Genomic DNA, 21,719 nt, shown 5'->3' with positions numbered 1-21,719 from the left:
AAATCCACAGTCTAAATCCAGGGTTCACAGAAGATAGAAAAATTGTCCTGCTTACATGTGGGTATCTCAGAGAGCAACAATTCACTCATTACAACCTGTATTACACATCGTCCCAGCCAGGTGAGACAGGGCCTGGGGGTCTGGGACTGAGTCCTGGGGCAGGAGAGGTTGAGAGACTGAACCCTGAGGGGGCAGAGCCCAGCCAGGTGGGACTGAAGCCCGGGGGGAATAAGGAAGTTACAGACGTGGTGCCTGTTTGAGCTGAGTTGAGTCTCATTCTGTCCACAATAGGTCTCAGCATCTTGGTTGAGGTGGTGCCAAGCTGAGTGCTGATCATATTGCAGCTCGTGTCTGCCCCTGGACTCCAGCTGACAAACAGCGTGGCTCAGCTCACACAGGGCTTGGGAAATATGTCAGGAATGTGCTAAAAAAGGGAGATTTGTGCCAAGGTCAGTCGGGCGAGGTGGATCACTAACACCATTAGCTCTGCAGCCCTCTGAAATTGGCTTGAAAACAGGTAAATTATTGTTCAACAGCACCCCCACCAAACTGTGGGCCTGGGTTACCATGGTGACACTGCCTGTCTCCATGGTGATTTAACAGTGAGCATCTAGCGAGGTAATGGAGCACGGCAGCTACCGGAGATTTCACCCAGCAATACACATCACCTCCTCCCTGTAAATACCCTTCTGCTTACCCAAAATATTCCAACACAGCCCTCACTGCAGGAAAATGCCCTATCCAACCTCTGCGTCCTGAAAATACCATCTTCTCCCAAAGAAAAACCACCTCTCCCTCAAATTTACCTCCTCCAATCCCGTCTTCTAGAAAATCCCACAACCTGGAATATAGCCCAGCCAACAACCAGACTGCCAAAATAAAAGCAGATTACTGTGGTGCTGGAATCCAAAACATAAACAAAGAATCATCCAGACTCCAAACGTTCGCTCCCTTCCCTCACCACCAGATGCTGTCAGACCTGCTGAGGTTGTCCAGTAATTAACCACTCCACCAAACTGCTTATAAGATCCTGTCTAGACCCCGGCTGGGCAAATGGCCAATCACTGCCGCCTGTACTCCATTTTTTATTTTCAATTTTTAACCTCTGCGCTATTCCACTGTTTGATATTTAAAGCAGTGGAAATGTCATCCTCAAATCGAGGGACAGCTGACCATTTCACTTGAGTCCCACGAGCAAGAATCCACATCTTAAACCATTGGTCGACTGAGTCTGAGTTTCAGGATGTCCAATAACTTGCATTAATATAGCATCTTTAATGTTAGGAAACCTCCCAAAGCAGTGTGCAGCCTGAAGGAGTCATTACTCAGGAAGCTGCAGCTCCTTGTACTATAACTGGGTTGGAGACAGAAATCAAAACATCCCATAAAACCTGCATCCATGCAAATGCAGAAACCAGACTCGCACATTCTCAATCTTACAATCCCACTGAAATCCAAACAGACCTGTAAACTAAAACCAAAGAGGTTTACTGACTGGAGGTTAAATTCTCAGTCTTCCGGGCAGCACGGTGGCGCAGTGGTTAGCACTGCTGCCTCACGGCGCTGAGGTCCCAGGTTCGATCCTGGCTCTGGGTCACTGTCCGTGTGGAGTTTACACATTCTCCCCATGTCTGCGTGGGTTTCACCCCCACAACCCAAAAATGTGCAGAGTAGGTGGATTGGCCACGCTAAATTGCCCCTTAATTGGAAAAAATAATTGGGTACTCTAAAATTTAAATTTAAAAATAAATAAAAAAATTCTCAGTCTTCCATCTCCATTTGCTCTAGTTTTGTTTTCAGTTAATAGATCACTGCACAGGCTTCCAGGAATTACCTAGGTCGGTGTGCCAGTAAGTTTACACTCTGGACACCAGCACTGTTTGATCCAGAGCTTTGCAGAAACAGCAACAACAACCAGCCAGTCTCTGCACTGTACACAACGCGTGATCAATATGATAGGCATGCCTGACTGGGAAGGTGAGAAAAACACAGTTTGAGGTTGGACTGTTGAGGGAGTGGCGCATGTAACTGCAGGCACTTTTGGCTAAAGTTGCACAGAAATCTAAGACGTCACTTGTTTTGATGAATGAAAGGGATTGTGTTTCTCTTCCTGAAACTTGTCAAATAAAAAACATCAAAGGGGCAGCAAGGTGGCGTAGTGGTTAGCACTGCTGTCTCACGGTGCCAAGGACCAGGCTTCATTCCCGCCCCTGGGTCACTGTCCATGTGGAGTTTGCACATTCTCCCCATGTCTGCGTGGGTCTCATCCCCACAACCCAAAGATGTGCAGGGTGGGTGGATTGACCACGCTAAATTGCCCCTTAATTGGAAAAATTAAAATAAATTTAAAAAAATAAAAATCATCAGGGAAGAATGAATGAGGCAGAACATCGCTGTTCTGCAATAAACCTGGGAGGAAAACATTCAGGGACGTTTATTTGATTTCAATTTTTTAGGTACTAAACCTCAAATTTCCAAGAGATTTCAGTTGAATCAACATAAGCTTCACCAAGCACAGACACAGGCACTCTTTGCAACCCCTCCAAATAACCGAGCAGAGACTGATGCTTTCACCTCTCCGCCTCAGTATTGCTGACCCTAGGGGCTATTGAAACTTGGCTGTAAAAAACAATTCAGAGAGAACTTTAATCCAGGAAGTGTGAGACCATTAACCTGGGGGCGGGGGCAGGGGCAGGGGCAGGGGCGGGGGCGGGGCAGGGGCAGGGGCAGGGGCAGGGCGGGGGGAATGCAAGGGGCACATGAGCAGGGGGGACTGTTAACCCAGGCATGCATGATGTGGAGATACAGGGGTGAGCACAGCAAGAAGTCTTACAACACCAAGTTAAAAGTCCAACAGGTTTGTTTCGAATCACTAGCTTTCAGAACACTGCTCCTTCCTCAGGTGAATCCATTCACCTGAGGAAGGAGCTGTGCTCCGAAAGCTAGTGACTTGAATCAAACCTGTTGGACTTTAACCTGGTGTCATAAGACTTCTTACCAGTCATGGATGGGCAGAGATAGCACAAGTGTCTTGTGGTTTTGCTTCACTGACTGCTGACCCATTTAAAAGTCTGTGGATTGAGGACAAGCCCCTCCCGAGTTGCCCAGTTTGAGCTTGGGAATGGGAGAGAGTCAGGAGCCCATTTAACGTTCACATGCTGATTTAGCACACTGGGCTAAATATCTGACTTTTAAAGCAGACCAAGGCAGGCCAGCAGCACGGTTCAATTCCCGTACCAGCCTCCCCGAACAGGCGCCGGAATGTGGTGACTAAGGGTTTTTCACAGTAACATCATTGAAGCCTACTTGTGACAATAAGCAATTTTCATGCTTGGTAGGACTACAGAAAGATAACAGAGTTCCCAGAGGAAGCTGGAACAAACTATACTGAGCAATAAGATCATTTATGATGTTATCGGGAGGACATTGAACAATTCAAGTGATATTCTGGGAAAAGAATAATTGGAGACTTTGTTCCTGGTGAGTTCAAAGTACAAAGTTCCCATGAAACAACCTGACCTGTGAAGGATTAATCTGTAGTGCCACCCTTTAGTAAAACAGTGAGATGTAAACAAAGCTCTGACTGCAGACGCAGTACACCATGTAACTCTTACACTACGATTGTGCCTTTCATGCAGTGATGCTGTGAGCACTAATTGCTCAAGGTGCTCAGGAAACAGAAACAGGATTAACTTGTCTGACTGACTTCTGGCTAAACGCGACACCAATAATAACACAAACAGGCTGCTTGCATAGCTTCACAGAACAAACAACTTCATTAAAAACTGGCTCAACCAGAAGAGTTAATGAATGTGGTTGGCTTTTGATACTCCCCTCAGAGTTGGCAAACTTCAAACAGCAGAACCTGCTGTCTGTTCATAGAGTTCACACAGGCTGAAAATAAGGACAAAAGCTAACTCAGTCTGTGTACCCTAAGGATTATGGCAGAGAGCTTGATGACATTTCTACATTCTCTCCTGTTTTTCACTCTGACACCGGCGATTTGCTGAACCCTACCAGCCCCATCCTCTTGGCTTCACATCGCAAACCAATCACACTCAGTCCCTGGTCACACACAGCAGGAACAACTCTCACACCCGGGACTGCACAAGCACAAGGTCTAAACAACTTCCACATCTCATCATCAAAAATAAAACTATTACTATTAAGCTATTTTGCTGGTAGGGACAGCTGGTTTTCAAACTATATTTAAAGATTATTCATGTGTTTCATCTGGACAGTGTAGGCCAGTTTATTAATCATCTGGAGAACCACTACTGAGCTCAAAACTGCCCAGTGTCATGGGTACTTAGCAGCTCACAGATTAGGAGTCAGTAGCAAGAACTCTGGCCAAAATTCTCCCACCCTCCATCGCCCTTTATGACAGCGATCCTCAGCACACGCACTGTCCAGCAAGGGATCAGCCATGAGAGAAGATCAACACTCAGACTCTGAGCTGCCACTATACATACCCTCCTCGGACCTATTGTGACAAAGATTACCAGCACGGTTCGATGGGCAATTGCTTGATCTGACCAGCAATATCAGCCAAACAAAGCAGAAAAAACTAATACAAAAGCTTCCCTCATGATGATAATTGGAAGGTTTTCTCTGCAGAAACTGCTCATTCAACTGTGATTTTCGATATTTAAACTTCCTCCACTAATTGAACATTAAATTCCCAAACATTCCCCATTCTCAGTTCAGAGCAGTTTGCTGTGTGAGCAGAGAGCTTTGCTGAATCTGAGTCATCTTTAGACGTATCCAACCTATCATAGGCTCACTGCTTCCCTTTCAAATATCACCTGAAAACTGTCCAAAGGTTTCATAGCATCCCTACAGTGCAGAGGGAGGCCATTCAGCCCATTAGCTCTGCACCAACTTTCTAATAGAGCACTGTGCCTAAGTCCACTCCCCTGCACTGTCATGTAACCCCACCCAACCATTGGACACCACGGGCAATTTATCATGGCCAATCCACTTAACCTGCATATCTTTGGACTGTGGGAGGAAACCGGAGCACCCGGAGGAAACCCCGCAGACACAGGGAGAATGTGCAGATTCCGCAGACTGGGCCGGAATTGAACCTGGGTCCCTGCCACAGTGAGGCAGCAGTGCTAACCGCTGTGTCACCCAAACCCTGTTGGCATTACATGCCTGGTTTTCCAATGGCAGCCTGCGTGCGTGAGTTCCTCCATTCAGGGCCCCGGTGGGGCGTAAGCCTCTCCTTGCGGGATCCTGGGGAAGACATAAGCCTCTTTGCGAAGGGCCACGGCTCCCCCCGCGGGAGCCCCTCCACGCAGGGCCCTGCGTCCCTCCTCACTAGTCCCTCCTCACGAGTCTATCTGCGCACAGCCGTGGATCCCTCCTCGTGAGTCTGTCCACGCAGGGCCTGGGTCCCTCTTCGCGAGTCCATTCGCGCGGGGCCCCAGCAGGGCACGATTCGCTCCATGCAGGGATCGCAGCTTTGATAACCAAGTGTCTGAAACGGTCAGTAAGGTAACTTCAGGTAACTTGCCAAGATGACATCACGTTTATTGACGATTGCTGGTCACATTAAACAATTCCTGATCAACCAGACCAAACCTCAATCACTCTGATACAGGTTCAAACTACACTGACCCATCCAACAGTGTTGCAATATCTAAAAATTAATGATTGAAGGACATTTACTCTGATTCTCACCTCAGGCCTTCAACTTTTCCAATTTAATTTTACTCCTTTCACCTGGTGTCTGCAGGTTACATTTGTTTTTGTCAATGTGTCGGTGACATCCTCTCTGACCACAGTAAATCAGAGTAAATTTCTATTAGGAAAATATCAGCCAGGTGCATTCCCACAAACTTCCCTGCACCTACACTGCCTTGAAATCACTGAGATTGAGAGGTGGAAAGTCAAAGCAGCAGTTAATAGATGAAGTCACAGTAACTTCATTGCGGTGCTAATGTAAGCCTTCTTGTGACAATAAATTATTATAGATGACATGTCTGAGAACATAGAACATAGAACATTACAGCGCAGTACAGGCCCTTCGGCCCTCGATGTTGCGCCGTCCTGTGAAACCCCTCTAAAGTCCCTCTACACTATTCCCTTATCATCCATATGCCTATCCGATGACCATTTGAATGCGTTTAGTGTTGGCGAGTCCACTACTGTTGCAGGCAGGGCATTCCACGCCCGTACTACTCTCTGAGTAAAGAATCTACCTCTGATATCTGTCCTATATCTATCTCCCCTCAATTTAAAGCTATGACCCCTCGTGCTGGACATCACCATCTGAGGAAAAAGGATCTCAATGTCCACCCTATCTAATCCTCTGATCATCTTGTATGCCTCAATTAAATCGCCTCTTAACCTTCTTCTCTCTAACGAAAACAGCCTCAAGTCCTTCAGCCTTTCCTCATAGGATCTTCCCTCCATACCAGGCAACATCCTTGTAAATCTCCTCTGTACCCTTTCCAATCCTTCCACATCCTGAAAATGAAAAATGAAAATCGCTTATTGTCACGAGTAGATTTCAATGAAGTTACTGTGAAAAGCCCCTAGTCGCCACATTCCGGCGCCTGTCCTATAATGCGGCGACCAGAACTGCACACAATACCCCAAATGCGGCCGCACCAAAGTTTTGTACAACTGCAACATGACCTCATGGCTCCGAAACTCAATTCCTCTACCAATAAAAGTTAACACACCGTACGCCTTAACAACCCTCTCAACCTGGGTGGCAACTTTCAGGGATCTATGGACATGGACACCGAGATCTCTCTGCTCGTCCACACTACCAAGAATCTTACCATTAGCCCAGTACTCTGTCTTCCTGTTATTCCTTCCAAAATGAATCACCTCACACTTTTCTGCATTAAACTCCATTTGCCACCTGTCAGCCCAGCTCTGCAGCTTATCTATGTCCCTCTGTAACTTGTAACATCCTTCTGCACTGTCCACAACTCCACCGACTTTAGTGTAATCTGCAAATTTACTCACCCATCCTTCTACGCCCTCCTCCAGGTCATTTATAAAAATGGCAAACAGCAGCAGCCCCAAAACAGATCCTTGTGGTACACCACTAGTGATTGGACACCAGTCAGAACATTTCCCATCAACCACCACCCTTTGTCTTCTGTCAGCTACCAATTTCTGATCCAAACTGCTAAATCACCCTGAATCCCATGCCTCTGTATTTTTTGCAGTAGCCTACCGTGGGGAACCTTATCAAACGCTTTACTGAAATCCATATACACCACATCAACTGCTTTACCCTCATCCACCTGTTTGGTCACCTTCTCGAAGAACTCAATGAGGTTTGTGAGGCACGACCTACCCTTCACAAAACCATGTTGATTATCTCTAATCAAATTATTCCTTTCCAGATGATTATACATCCTATCTTTTATAAACCTTTCCAAGGCTTTTCCCACAACAGAAGTAAGTCTCACTGGTCTATAGTTACTGGGGTTGTCTCTATTCCCCTTCTTGAACAACGGGACAACATTTGCTATCCTCCAGTCTTCTGGCACTATTCCTGTAGACAAAGATGACTTAAAGATCAAAGCCAAAGCTCAGCAATCTCCTCCCTAGCTTCCCAGAGAATCCTAGGATAAATCCCATCCGGCCCAGGGGACTTATCTATTTTCACATTTTCCAGAATCGCTAACATCGCCTCCTTATGAACCTCAAGCCCTTCTAGTCTAGTAGCCTGTATCTCAGTATTCTCCTCGACAACTTTGTCTTTTTCCTGTGTGAATACAGACGAAAAATACTCATTTAGCACCTCTCCTATCTCCTCGGACTCCACGCACAACTTCCCACTACTGTCCTTGACTGGCCCTACTCTTACCTTAGTCATTCTTTTATTCCTGACATATCTATAGAAAGCTTTAGGGTTATCCTTGATCCTACCTGCCAAAGACTTCTCATGTCCTCGCTTGGCTCTTCTTAGCTCTCTCTTTAGAGCCTTCCTAGCTAACTTGTAACTCTCAAGCGACCCAACTGAACCATCACGTCTCATCTTCACATAAGCCTCCTTCTTCCTCTTGACAAGTGATTCAACTGCTTTAGTAAAGCAGTTGGTTCCCTCGCTCGACCACTTCCTCCCTGCCTGACAGGTACATGCTTATCAAGGACATGCAGTAGCATGTGAACATGCTCCACATTTCCATTGTGCCCATGCCCTGCAGTTTTCCTCTCCATCCGATGCATCCTAAGTCTTGAATCATCGCATCATAATTGCCTTTCCCCCAGATATGACTCTTGCCTTGCGGTATATACCTATCCCTTTCCATCGCTAAAGTAAACATAATCGAATTGTGGTCACTATCACCAAAGTGCTCACCTACCTCCAAATTTGACACCTGGCCTGGTTCATTACCCAGTACCAAATCCAATACGGCCTTGCCTCTTGTTGGCCTACCTACATAGTGCATCAGGAAACCCTCCTGCACACATTGGACAAAAACGGACCCATCTAAAGTACTCAAACTATAGTGTTTCCAGTCAATATTTGGAAAGTTAAAGTCCCCCATAACAACTACCCTGTTTCTTTCGCTCCTATCCAGAATCATCTTTGCAATCCTTTCCTCTACATCTCTGGAACTTTTCGAAGGCCTATAGAAAACCCCTAACAGGGTGACCTCTCCTTTCCTGTTTCTTAACTCAGCCCATACTACCTCAGTATTCGAGTCCTCATCAAATGTCCTCTCAGCCACCGTAATACTGTCCTTGACTAACAATGCCACCCCTCCCCCTCTCTTACCACCTTCCCTGAGCTTACTGAAATATCTAAACCCCGGCACCTGCAACAACCATTCCTCGCCCTGCTCTATCCATGTCTCCGAAATGGCCACAACATCGAAGTCCCAGGTACCAACCCATGCCGCAAGCTCACCCACCTTATTCCGGATGCTCCTGGCATTGAAGTAGACGCACTTTAAACCACCTTCCTTCCTGCCGGTACACTCCTGCAACATTGAAACCTTAGTCATGACCTCACTACTCTCAGCTTCTTGTGTACTGGAGCTACAATTCAGGTTCCCAATCCCCTGCTGAACTAGTTTAAACCCTCCCGAAGAGCATTAGCAAACCTCCCCCCAGGATATTAGTACCCCTCTGGTCCAGGTGTAGACCATCCTGTTTGTAGAGGTCCCAACTACCCCAGAATGAGCCCCAATTGTCCAGGAAACCCTCCCTCCTGCACCATCCCTGCAGCCACGTGTTCAACTGCTCTCTCCCTATTCCTCGACTCGCTAGCACGTGGCACGGGTAACAACCCAGAGATAATAACTCTGTTTGTCCTGGATCTAAGTTCCACCCTAGCTCCCTGAATTCCTGCCTTACATCCCTTTTCCTACCTATGTCGTTGGTACCTATGTGGACCACGACTTGGGGCTGCTCCCCTCCCCCTTAAGGATCCTGAAAACACGATCAGAGACATCGCGGACCCTGGCACCTGGGAGGCAACACACCAACCGCAAATCTCTCTTGTTCCCACAGAATCTCCTATCTATCCCCCTAACTATGGAGTCTCCAATGACTAATGTTCTTCTCCACTCCCCCTTCCCTTCTGAGCAACAGGGACTGTGCCAGAGACCTGTACCCCATGCCTGACCCCTGGTAAGTCATCCACCCCCAACAGTATCCAAAGCGGTATACCTGTTACTAAGGGGAACGACCACAGGGGATCCCTGTACTGACTGCTTCCCCCCAGCCCCTCTCACCGTCACCCATCTATCTTTATTCTTTGGCGTAACTACCTCCCTGAAGCTTCTTTCTATGACCACCTCTGCCTCCCGAATGATCCGAAGTTCACCCAGCTCCAGTTCCCTAACACGGTTTCTGAGGAGCTGGAGTTGGGTGCACTTCCCACAGATAAAATCAGCAGGGACACTGACGGCGTCCCTCACCTCAAACATTCTGCAGGAGGAGCATTGTACTGCCTTCCCTGCCATCCCCTCTAGATAAAAAACAAGAAAAAGAAAGGAAGAGTTTACCTGATATTCCCTCAACCCCTTAGGTTAGAGGAGGTGGAAGGGTGGGGGATACTACAAGTGTAGTGTCTCGGGTTTAGCAACCCGAATTGTGATTGACCACACGTCATAAACACAGGTGGGCAATAACTAACATGAATCAACCTTGGAAAATACATCAGTGAACAGCATCTCACAGCATCAATCTGATATTAGGTGTCAATACTGATAGGAAAGGATTTATATAGGTATTTCTACACCCTCAAACTGCTACACTGTCAACGAAGCGCTTCTTTAAGCACTACAGGAAATGTTAACAGCTAACCTGTACACAGCAAGAGACAACACAAGGATATGTGATATTGACTAGATAATCTGTGAGAGACACATTGATTGAGTGATAAATATTGCCAGGACACTGGGAGAACTCTGCTGCATTTCAAACAATTGCCATCTGGATTGGATTGGATTTGTTTATTGTCACGTGTACCAAGGTATTTTTCTGCGAGCAGCTCAACAGATCATTAAGTCCATCTGATCCGAGATGGCAGATGGCACATTGGTTTAACATTTCACCCAAAGAGTAACACCTCTGACAGTGCAGGACCCCCTCCCTGCTCTCCCCCAGTGTTAACACCTCTGACAGTGCAGGACCCCCTCCCTGCTCTCCCCCAGTGTTAACACCTCTGACAGTGCAGGACCCCCTCCCTGCTCTCCCCCAGTGTTAACACCTCTGACAGTGCAGCACCCCCTCCCGCTCTCCCCCAGTGTTAACACCTCTGACAGTGCAGGACCCCCTCCCTGCTCTCCCCCAGTGTTAACACCTCTGACAGTGCAGCACCCCCTCCCGCTCTCCCCCAGTGTTAACACCTCTGACAGTGCAGCACTCCCTCCCTGCTCTCCCCCAGTGTTAACACCTCTGACAGTGCAGGACCCCCTCCCTGCTCTCCCCCAGTGTTAACACCTCTGACAGTGCAGGACCCCCTCCCGCTCTCCCCCAGTGTTAACACCTCTGACAGTGCAGGACCCCCTCCCGCTCTCCCCCAGTGTTAACACCTCTGACAGTGCAGGACCCCCTCCCACTCTCCCCCAGTGTTAACACCTCTGACAGTGCAGCATCCCCTCCGCTCTCCCTCTGACAGTGCAGCACTCCCTCCCTGCTCTCCCCCAGTGTTAACACCTCTGACAGTGCAGCACCCCTTCCCTGCTCTCCCCCAGTGTTAACACCTCTGACAGTGCAGCACCCCCTCCGCTCTCCCCCTGACAGTGCAGCACCCCCTCCGGTCTCCCCCTGACAGTGCAGCACCCCCTCCCGCTCTCCCCCAGTGTTAACACCTGACAGTGCAGCATCCCCTCCGCTCTCCCCCTGACAGTGCAGCACCCCCCCCCGCTCCCCCCATGGCAGTGCAGCACCCCCTCCCAATGTTAACACCTGACAGTGCAGCACCCCACCTCCCAGTTATCCACTAATGCTTTTTAAAATATTTTATTCAGTTATTTGTATAAACAAACAAAACAAACGAGAAGTGAAATTGTACGACATAATAAATAACCAACCCCCACCTCCTCCCGTCCTGCCTTCCCCATTTTAACTCCCACATCCTCCCACTCGACCCTTCCCTCTGCCGACACCTAAATCCTCCTTAAAGATGTCAATGAATAGCTTCCACCTCCGAGTGAACCCATCAACCGAGCCCCTCAAGACGAACTTGACCTTCTCCAAACACCGGCTTTCGGCAGCTCCGAGTCCCTCCACCCAAGCAAAATCTGTCTCCGGGCTATCAGGGAGGCAAAGACCGAGACATTGGCCGCTCTCACCCCCTGGACGCCTGGGTCTTCCGACACCCCAAATATCACCCCCTCTGGACTCAAGGCCACCTTAAGCCTCAACATCTCGGACGTTACGTCCGCAAACCCCTTCAGCTTCGGACATACCCAGAACCTGTAGACATGATTCATGGGCCTCCCTGCGCACCACCCACACCTATCCACTACACTCTCAAAGAACCTACTCATCCCAACCACCATTATATGCCCCCTGTGGATTACTTTTAACTGAATAAGACTGAGCCTCACACACGACGAGCATGCATTGACCCTCCACAGGGCCTACCGCCGCCCCAGCCTCCACCTCTCCCCCCCCGCCCCAGCCTCCTCCTCCCCCCCGCCTCCTCCTCCCCTCCTCCTCCCCCCGCCCCAGCCTCCTCCTCCCCCCCCGCCCCAGCCTCCTCCTCCCCGCCCCAGCCTCCTCCTCCCCGCCCCAGCCTCCTCCTCCCCCTCCCCCCCACCCCCTCCTCCCCCCCGCCCCAGCCTCCTCCTCCCCCTCCCCCCGCCCCAGCCTCCTCCCCCTCCCCCCGCCCCAGCCTCCTCCTCCCCCCGCCCCAGCCTCCTCCCCCCCCCGCCCCAGCCTCTCCCCCCCCCCGCCCCAGCCTCCTCCTCCTCCCCCCCCCGCCCCAGCCTCCTCCTCCCCCCCGCCCCAGCCTCCTCCTCCCCCCCTCCCCCCCCCTGCCCCAGCCTGCTCCCCCCCCTGCCCCCCCCTGCCCCAGCCTGCTCCCCCCTGCCCCAGCCTGCTCCCCCCCCTGCCCCCCCGTGCTCCCCCCCCTGCCCCAGCCTGCTCCCCCCCCTGCCCCAGCCTGCTCCCCCCCCCTGCCCCAGCCTGCTCCCCCCCCTGCCCCAGCCTGCTCCCCCCCCCTGCCCCAGCCTGCTCCCCCCCCTGCTCCCCCCCCACCCCTGCCCCAGCCTGCTCCCCCCCCACCCCTGCCCCAGCCTGCCCCCCCCCCTGCCCCAGCCTCCTCCTCCCCCCCCTGCCCCAGCCTGCTCCCCCCCCCCCCCAGCCTGCTCTCCCCCCCCTGCCCCAGCCTGCTCTCCCCCCCCTGCCCCAGCCTGCTCTCCCCCCCCTGCCCCAGCCTGCTCCCCCCCCCCTGCCCCAGCCTGCTCCCCCCCCCCCTGCCCCAGCCTGCTCCCCCCCCCCCCTGCCCCAGCCTGCTCCCCCCCCCCCTGCCCCAGCCTGCTCCTCCTCCCCCCCTGCCCCAGCCTGCTCCTCCTCCCCCCCCCCCCCCCCTGCCCCAGCCTGCTCCTCCCCCCGCCCTAGCTCCACGTCCCTGCCCCAGCTCCACCCTCCTACTTCCTTTTAATGTCTCCCGTCAGGGCGCCCTCCCAATCCATCAGCTGCTTGCAGAATTCCCCTCCCTCGACAGCACCTTATTTTGCTGCCCCAAGGGTGGCAACCCGGGAAAGGTCGGCACCGCTCTCCTCAGGAAGTCCCGGACCTGCAAATACCTAAAAGCTATTCCCCCTGGGCAGCTCGTATTCCTCATCCAGGTCCTCTAATGTCGCAAAGCTGCGCCCTATTAACAGGTCTCCGAACCGCTCAATCCCCACTTGCTGAAACCTCGTATTTAGACCCCCCCTCCCCGGTGCAAACCTATGATTATCACAGATCAGTGCCCACACCAAGGCATCCTCCTGTCTCAAATGCTGCCTCAAGGCTGACACCACCACTGGGATCATGGAGTACCTGGTTGGTGAGAGTGGCAGAGGCCCTGTCAACAATGCCTTTAAGCTTGTTCCCCTACATGAGTTCATACCGACTCCTCCCCCATTACCCATTTCCTGACCACAGTGATATTAGCCGCCCAGTACAGTAGTAATTCATTATATTTGGCAACCTAGCTGCGGAATGTGGTGCAGTGATTAGCACTGGGACTGCGGCGCTGAGGACCCGGATTCAAATCCCGACCTTGGGTCACTGTCCGTGTGGAGTTTGCACATTCTCCCCATGTCTGCGTGGGTTTCACCCCCACAACCCAAAAGGTGGATTGGTCACACTAAATTGTCCTTTAATTGAAAATGAAATATAATTGGCTACTCTGAATTTATTTAAAACAAATTTGGCAACGCCAACCCCACCCCGTCTCCGTCCAAAAAAAAACGTCTTGACCCACGGGGCGCTCTCCCCTAGTGTTAGGACCTCTGACAGTGCAGCACCCTCCAGCTCTCCACTAGTGTTAATAATGTTTATTAATCTTTATTATTGTCACAAGTAGGCTTACATTAACACTGCAATGAAGTTACTGTGAAATCACCTAGTCAACACATTCCGGCACCTGTTCGGGTCACAGAGGGAGAATTCAGAATGTCCAATTAACATAACAGTACATCTTTCGGGACTTGTGGGAGGAAACCGGAGCGCCCGGAGCAAACCCATGGAGACACAGGGAGAACGTGCAGACTCCGTACAGACAGTGACCCAAGTCGGGAATCGAACCTGGGACCCTGGCACTGTGAAGCAACAGTGCTAACCACTGTGCTACCATGCTGCCCATCTCCCCAGCTCTCCACTAGTGTTAGTCTGGATTGTCAGCAAATCCTGTAACTAAATAAATAATCTTTATTGTCACAAGTAGGCTTACATTAACACTGCAATGAAGATACTATAAAAGCCCCCAGTCACCACATTCCTGCACCTGTTCGGTTACACTGAGGGAGAATTCAATGTTCAAATGATCTAACGACACGTCTTTTGGGACTTCTGTGAGGAAACTGGTGCACCCGGAGGAAACTCACGCAGGCACAGGGAGAACGTGCAGAATCAGCACAGACAGTGATCCAAGCCGGGAATCGAACCTGGGACCCTGGCGCTGTAAAGCAACAATGCTAACCACTGTACTACAGTAACTAAACGACAACTTGGAATTTTAATCACTGTCAAATTCTACAAATAATGTTCTATTTCACCCCGAGATGCCCTTTTGACCCAGTTGTCACTCCAACCCCACTGAAATCCACTTCTAATTTCGCCCATATCCATCCTGGCTGCCAAAATCCTCAATCATACCTTTGTGAGTGCTGGATGTGGCTATTATAACACTCCCCCAAAAGCCTCTTGCCTTTCACAAGACCAAGACCAGCAAAAACTCTGCACCCATAACCAAACTCTCAGTGTCACATTCCCCATCTCAGACATGCAGAACTCAATTGTAAAATTCTCATGCTTGTGTCCGAGACCCTACAGTACCAGAATGCCCCCCATTTCTGAAAAATCCTCCAGTATTCCAACTCGCCTCATGCCCCATTTCAAATGTGGCACTGACCATTTCATATAACTCCACTTCCAGTGTTTTTCTCCATTATTGGCGGTATGCAATACGGCACTTTTAGAATTACCTCCTGCTAAATTAATCTGAGAAAAAATATTGACCAATACCCTACAAAGGTAGAGCAGCACTGTCAGAGGGTCAGTACTGAGGGAGTGCCGCACTGTCAGAGGGTCAGTACTGAGGGAGTGCCGCACTGTCAGAGGGTCAGTACTGAGGGAGCGCCGCACTGTCAGAGGGTCAGTGCTGAGGGAGTGCTGCACTGTCAGAGGGTCAGTACTGAGGGAGTGCTGCACTGTCAGAGGGTCAGTACTGAGGGAGTGCTGCTCTGTCAGAGGGTCAGTACTGAGGGAGTGCCGCACTGTCAGAGGGTCAGTACTGAGGGAGCGCCGCACTGTCAGAGGGTCAGTGCTGAGGGAGTGCTGCACTGTCAGAGGGTCTGTACTGAGGGAGTGCCGCACTGTCAGAGGGTCAGTACTGAGGGAGTGCCGCACTGTCAGAGGGTCAGTACTGAGGGAGTGCTGCACTGTCAGAGGGTCAGTACTGAGGGAGCGCCGCACTGTCAGAGGGTCAGTGCTGAGGGAGTGCTGCACTGTCAGAGGGTCTGTACTGAGGGAGTGCCGCACTGTCAGAGGGTCAGTACTGAGGGAGTGCCGCACTGTCAGAGGGTCAGTACTGAGGGAGTGCCGCACTGTCAGAGGGTCAGTACTGAGGGAGTGCCGCACTGTCAGAGGGTCAGTACTGAGGGAGTGCTGCACTGTCAGAGGGTCAGTACTGAGGGAGTGCCGCACTGTCAGAGGGTCAGTACTGAGGGAGTGCCGCACTGTCAGAGGGTCAGTACTGAGGGAGTGCCGCACTGTCAGAGGGTCAGTGCAGAGGGAGTGCCGCACTGTCAGAGGGTCAGTACTGAGGGAGCGCAGCACTGTCAGAGGGTCAGTACAGAGGGAGTGCTGCACTGTCAGAGGGTCAGTACTGAGGGAGTGCCGCACTGTCAGAGGGTCAGTACTGAGGGAGTGCTGCACTGTCAGAGGGTCAGTACTGAGGGAGTGCTGCACTGTCAGAGGGTCAGTACTGAGGGAGTGCTGCAGTGTCAGAGGGTCAGTACTGAGGGAGTGCTGCACTGTCAGAGGATCAATACTGAGTGAGCGCTGCACTGTCAGAGGGTCAGTACTGAGGGAGTGCTGCACTGTCAGAGGGTCAGTACTGAGGGAGTGCTGCACTGTCAGAGGGTCAGTACTGAGGGAGTGCCGCACTGTCAGAGTGTCAGTACTGAGGGAGTGCTGCACTGTCAGAGGGTCAGTACTGAGGGAGCGCCGCACTGTCAGAGGGTCAGTACTGAGGGAGTGCTGCACTGTCAGAGGGTCAGTACTGAGGGAGTGCCGCACTGTCAGAGGGTCAGTACTGAGGGAGTGCTGCACTGACAGAGGGTCAGTACTGAGGGAGTGCCGCACTGTCAGAGGGTCAGTACTGAGGGAGTGCCGCACTGTCAGAGGGTCAGTACTGAGGGAGTGCCGCACTGTCAGAGGGTCAGTACTGAGGGAGTGCCGCACTGTCAGAGGGTCAGTACTGAGGGAGTGCCGCACTGTCAGAGGGTCAGTACTGAGGGAGCGCCGCACTGTCAGAGGGTCAGTACTGAGGGAGCGCCGCACTGTCAGAGGGTCAGTGCTGAGGGAGTGCCGCACTGTCAGAGGGTCAGTACTGAGGGAGCCCCGCACTGTCAGAGGGTCAGTACTGAGGGAGTGCTGCACTGTCAGAGGGTCAGTCCTGAGGGAGTGCTGCACTGTCAGAGGGTCAGTACTGAGGGAGTGCCGCACTGTCAGAGGGTCAGTACTGAGGGAGCGCCGCACTGTCAGAGGGTCAGTACTGAGGGAGTGCCGCACTGTCAGAGGGTCAGTACTGAGGGAGTGCTGCACTGTCAGAGGGTCAGTACTGAGGGAGTGCTGCACTGTCAGAGGGTCAGTACTGAGGGAGCGCCGCACTGTCAGAGGGTCAGTACTGAGGGAGTGCTGCACTGTCAGAGGGTCAGTACTGAGGGGGTGCCGCACTGTCAGAAGGTCAGTACTGAGGGAGCGCCGCACTGTCAGAGGGTCAGTACTGAGGGAGTGCCGCACTGTCAGAGGGTCAGTACTGAGGGAGTGCCGCACTGTCAGAGGGTCAGTACTGAGGGAGTGCTGCACTGTTAGAGGGTCAGTACTGAGGGAGTGCTGCACTGTCAGAGGGTCAGTACTGAGGGAGTGCCGCACTGTCAGAGGGTCAGTACTGAGGGAGTTCCGCACTGTCAGAGAGTCAGTGTTGAGGGAGTGCCTCACCGTCAGAGGGTCAGTACTGAGGGAATGCCGCACTGTCAGAGGGTCAGTACTGAGGGAGTGCTGCACTGTCAGAGGGTCAGTACTGAGGGAGTGCCGCACTGTCAGAGGGTCAGTACTGAGGGAGTGCCGCACTGTCAGAGGGTCAGTACTGAGGGAGGGCTGCACTGTCAGAGGGTCAGTACTGAGGGAGTGCCGCACTGTCAGAGGGTCAGTACTGAGGGAGTGCTGCACTGTCAGAGGGTCAGTACTGAGGGAGTGCCGCACTGTCAGAGGGTCAGTACTGAGGGAGTGCTGCACTGTCAGAGGGTCAGTACTGAGGGAGTGTTGCACTATCAGAGGGTCAGTACTGAGGGAGTGCCGCACTGTCAGAGGGTCAGTACTGAGGGAGTGCTGCACTGTCAGAGGGTCAGTACTGAGGGAGTGCCGCACTGTCAGAGGGTCAGTACTGAGGGAGTGCCGCACTGTCAGAGGGTCAGTACTGAGGGAGTGCTGCACTGTCAGAGGGTCAGTACTGAGGGAGTGCTGCACTGTCAGAGGGTCAGTACTGAGGGAGTGCCGCACTGTCAGAGGGTCAGTACTGAGGGAGTGCCGCACTGTCAGAGGGTCAGTACTGAGGGAGTGCCGCACTGTCAGAGGGTCAGTACTGAGGGAGTGCTGCACTGTCAGAGGGTCAGTACTGAGGGAGTGCCGCACTGTCAGAGAGTCAGTGTTGAGGGAGTGCCTCACCGTCAGAGGGTCAGTACTGAGGGAATGCCGCACTGTCAGAGGGTCAGTACTGAGGGAGTGCTGCACTGTCAGAGGGTCAGTACTGAGGGAGTGCCGCACTGTCAGAGTGTCAGTACTGAGGGAGCGCTGCACTGTCAGAGGGTCAGTACTGAGGGAGTGCCGCACTGTCAGAGGGTCAGTACTGAGGGAGTGCCGCACTGTCAGAGGGTCAGTACTGAGGGAGGGCTGCACTGTCAGAGGGTCAGTACTGAGGGAGTGCCGCACTGTCAGAGGGTCAGTACTGAGGGAGTGCCGCACTGTCAGAGGGTCAGTACTGAGGGAGTGCTGCACTGTCAGAGGGTCAGTACTGAGGGAGTGCCGCACTGTCAGAGGGTCAGTACTGAGGGAGTGCCGCACTGTCAGAGGGTCAGTACTGAGGGAGTGCCGCACTGTCAGAGGGTCAGTGCAGAGGGAGTGCCGCACTGTCAGAGGGTCAGTACTGAGGGAGCGCAGCACTGTCAGAGGGTCAGTACTGAGGGAGTGCTGCACTGTCAGAGGGTCAGTACTGAGGGAGTGCCGCACTGTCAGAGGGTCAGTACTGAGGGAGTGCTGCACTGTCAGAGGGTCAGTACTGAGGGAGTGCTGCACTGTCAGAGGGTCAGTACTGAGGGAGTGCTGCAGTGTCAGAGGGTCAGTACTGAGGGAGTGCTGCACTGTCAGAGGATCAATACTGAGTGAGCGCTGCACTGTCAGAGGGTCAGTACTGAGGGAGTGCTGCACTGTCAGAGGGTCAGTACTGAGGGAGTGCTGCACTGTCAGAGGGTCAGTACTGAGGGAGTGCCGCACTGTCAGAGAGTCAGTACTGAGGGAGTCCGGCACTGTCAGAGGGTCAGTATTGAGGGAGCGCCGCACTGTCAGAGGGTCAGTACTGAGGGAGTGCTGCACTGTCAGAGGTCAGTACTGAGGGAGTGCCGCACTGTCAGAGGGTCAGTACTGAGGGAGTGCTGCACTGACAGAGGGTCAGTACTGAGGGAGTGCCGCACTGTCAGAGGGTCAGTACTGAGGGAGTGCCGCACTGTCAGAGGGTCAGTACTGAGGGAGTGCCGCACTGTCAGAGGGTCAGTACTGAGGGAGTGCCACACTGTCAGAGGGTCAGTACTGAGGGAGCGCCGCACTGTCAGAGGGTCAGTACTGAGGGAGCGCCGCACTGTCAGAGGGTCAGTGCTGAGGGAGTGCCGCACTGTCAGAGGGTCAGTACTGAGGGAGCCCCGCACTGTCAGAGGGTCAGTACTGAGGGAGTGCTGCACTGTCAGAGGGTCAGTCCTGAGGGAGTGCTGCACTGTCAGAGGGTCAGTACTGAGGGAGTGCCGCACTGTCAGAGGGTCAGTACTGAGGGAGCGCCGCACTGTCAGAGGGTCAGTACTGAGGGAGTGCCGCACTGTCAGAGGGTCAGTACTGAGGGAGTGCTGCACTGTCAGAGGGTCAGTACTGAGGGAGTGCTGCACTGTCAGAGGGTCAGTACTGAGGGAGCGCCGCACTGTCAGAGGGTCAGTACTGAGGGAGTGCTGCACTGTCAGAGGGTCAGTACTGAGGGGGTGCCGCACTGTCAGAGGGTCAGTACTGAGGGAGCGCCGCACTGTCAGAGGGTCAGTACTGAGGGAGTGCCGCACTGTCAGAGGGTCAGTACTGAGGGAGTGCCGCACTGTCAGAGGGTCAGTACTGAGGGAGTGCTGCACTGTTAGAGGGTCAGTACTGAGGGAGTGCTGCACTGTCAGAGGGTCAGTACTGAGGGAGTGCCGCACTGTCAGAGGGTCAGTACTGAGGGAGTTCCGCACTGTCAGAGAGTCAGTGTTGAGGGAGTGCCTCACCGTCAGAGGGTCAGTACTGAGGGAATGCCGCACTGTCAGAGGGTCAGTACTGAGGGAGTGCTGCACTGTCAGAGGGTCAGTACTGAGGGAGTGCTGCACTGTCAGAGGGTCAGTACTGAGGTAGTGCTGCACTGTCAGAGGGTCAGTACTGAGGGAGGGCCGCACTGTCAGAGGGTCAGTACTGAGGGAGTGCTGCACTGTCAGAGGGTCAGTACTGAGCGAGTGCCGCACTGTCAGAGGGTCAGTACTGAGGGAGTGCTGCACTGTCAGAGGGTCAGTACTGAGGGAGTGCTGCACTGTCAGAGGGTCAGTACTGAGGGAGTGCCGCACTGTCAGAGGGTCAGTACTGAGGGAGTGCCGCACTGTCAGAGGGTCAGTACTGAGGGAGTGCCGCACTGTCAGAGGGTCAGTACTGAGGGAGTGCTGCACTGTCAGAGGGTCAGTACTGAGGGAGTGCCGCACTGTCAGAGGGTCAGTACTGAGGTAGTGCTGCACTGTCAGAGGGTCAGTACTGAGGGAGTGCTGCACTGTCAGAGAGTCAGTGTTGAGGGAGTGCCTCACCGTCAGAGGGTCAGTACTGAGGGAGTGCTGCACTGTCAGAGGGTCAGTACTGAGGGAGTGCCGCACTGTCAGAGGGTCAGTACCGAGGGAGTGCTGCACTGTCAGAGGGTCAGTACTGAGGGAGTGCCGCACTGTCAGAGGGTCAGTACTGAGGGAGTGCCGCACTGTCAGAGGGTCAGTACTGAGGGAGTGCTGCACTGTCAGAGGGTCAGTACTGAGGGAGTGCCGCACTGTCAGAGGGTCAGTACTGAGGGAGTGCCGCACTGTCAGAGGGTCAGTACTGAGGGAGAGCTGCACTGTCAGAGGGTCAGTACTGAGGGAGTGCCGCACTGTCAGAGGGTCAGTACTGAGGGAGTGCCGCACTGTCAGAGGGTCAGTACTGAGGGAGTGCTGCACTGTCAGAGGGTCAGTACTGAGGGAGTGCCGCACTGTCAGAGGGTCAGTACTGAGGTAGTGCTGCACTGTCAGAGGGTCAGTACTGAGGGAGTGCTGCACTGTCAGAGAGTCAGTGTTGAGGGAGTGCCTCACCGTCAGAGGGTCAGTACTGAGGGAGTGCTGCACTGTCAGAGGGTCAGTACTGAGGGAGCGCTGCACTGTCAGAGGATCAGTACTGAGGGAGTGCTGCACTGTCAGAGGGTCAGTACTGAGGGAGTGCCGCACTGTCAGAGGGTCAGTACTGAGGGAGTGCTGCACTGTCAGAGGGTCAGTACTGAGGGAGTGCTGCACTGTCAGAGGGTCAGTACTGAGGGAGTGCTGCACTGTCAGAGGGTCATTACTGAGGGAGTGCTGCACTGTCAGAGGGTCAGTACTGAGGGAGTGCCGCACTGTCAGAGGGTCAGTACTGAGGGAGTGCCGCACTGTCAGAGGGTCAGTACTGAGGGAGTGCCGCACTGTCAGAGGGTCAGTACTGAGGGAGTGCCGCACTGTCAGAGGGTCAGTACTGAGGGAGTGCTGCACTGTCAGAGGGTCAGTACTGAGGGAGTGCCGCACTGTCAGAGAGTCAGTGTTGAGGGAGTGCCTCACCGTCAGAGGGTCAGTACTGAGGGAGCGCCGCACTGTCAGAGGGTCAGTACTGAGGGAGTGCCACACTGTCAGGGAGCCGCGGGGCCGGTGGTGCTGTTTCTCTGTCAGGTTTACCGGGACGGGGATCTTCACACCGAGCCCTCTCCCCACCAAGTCCGCGCTGCCGGAGCCCCGGACTAGGCCAGAGCCTGGGCC

General features: G+C 53.1%; 1 protein-coding gene across 2 annotated transcripts in view; it reads right to left on the bottom strand.

Moving 5' to 3' along the window:
* erbb2 (erb-b2 receptor tyrosine kinase 2) overlaps positions 1-21,719 on the bottom strand; it is a 79,954-nt gene that overhangs the window by 58,111 nt on the left and 124 nt on the right. The gene's annotated exons all lie outside the window — the stretch shown is intronic.

Source organism: Scyliorhinus canicula, chromosome 19 (assembly GCF_902713615.1).
Source record: "Scyliorhinus canicula chromosome 19, sScyCan1.1, whole genome shotgun sequence".
NCBI lineage: Eukaryota > Metazoa > Chordata > Chondrichthyes > Carcharhiniformes > Scyliorhinidae > Scyliorhinus > Scyliorhinus canicula.
This window is presented reverse-complemented; position numbering and strand designations above follow the sequence as displayed.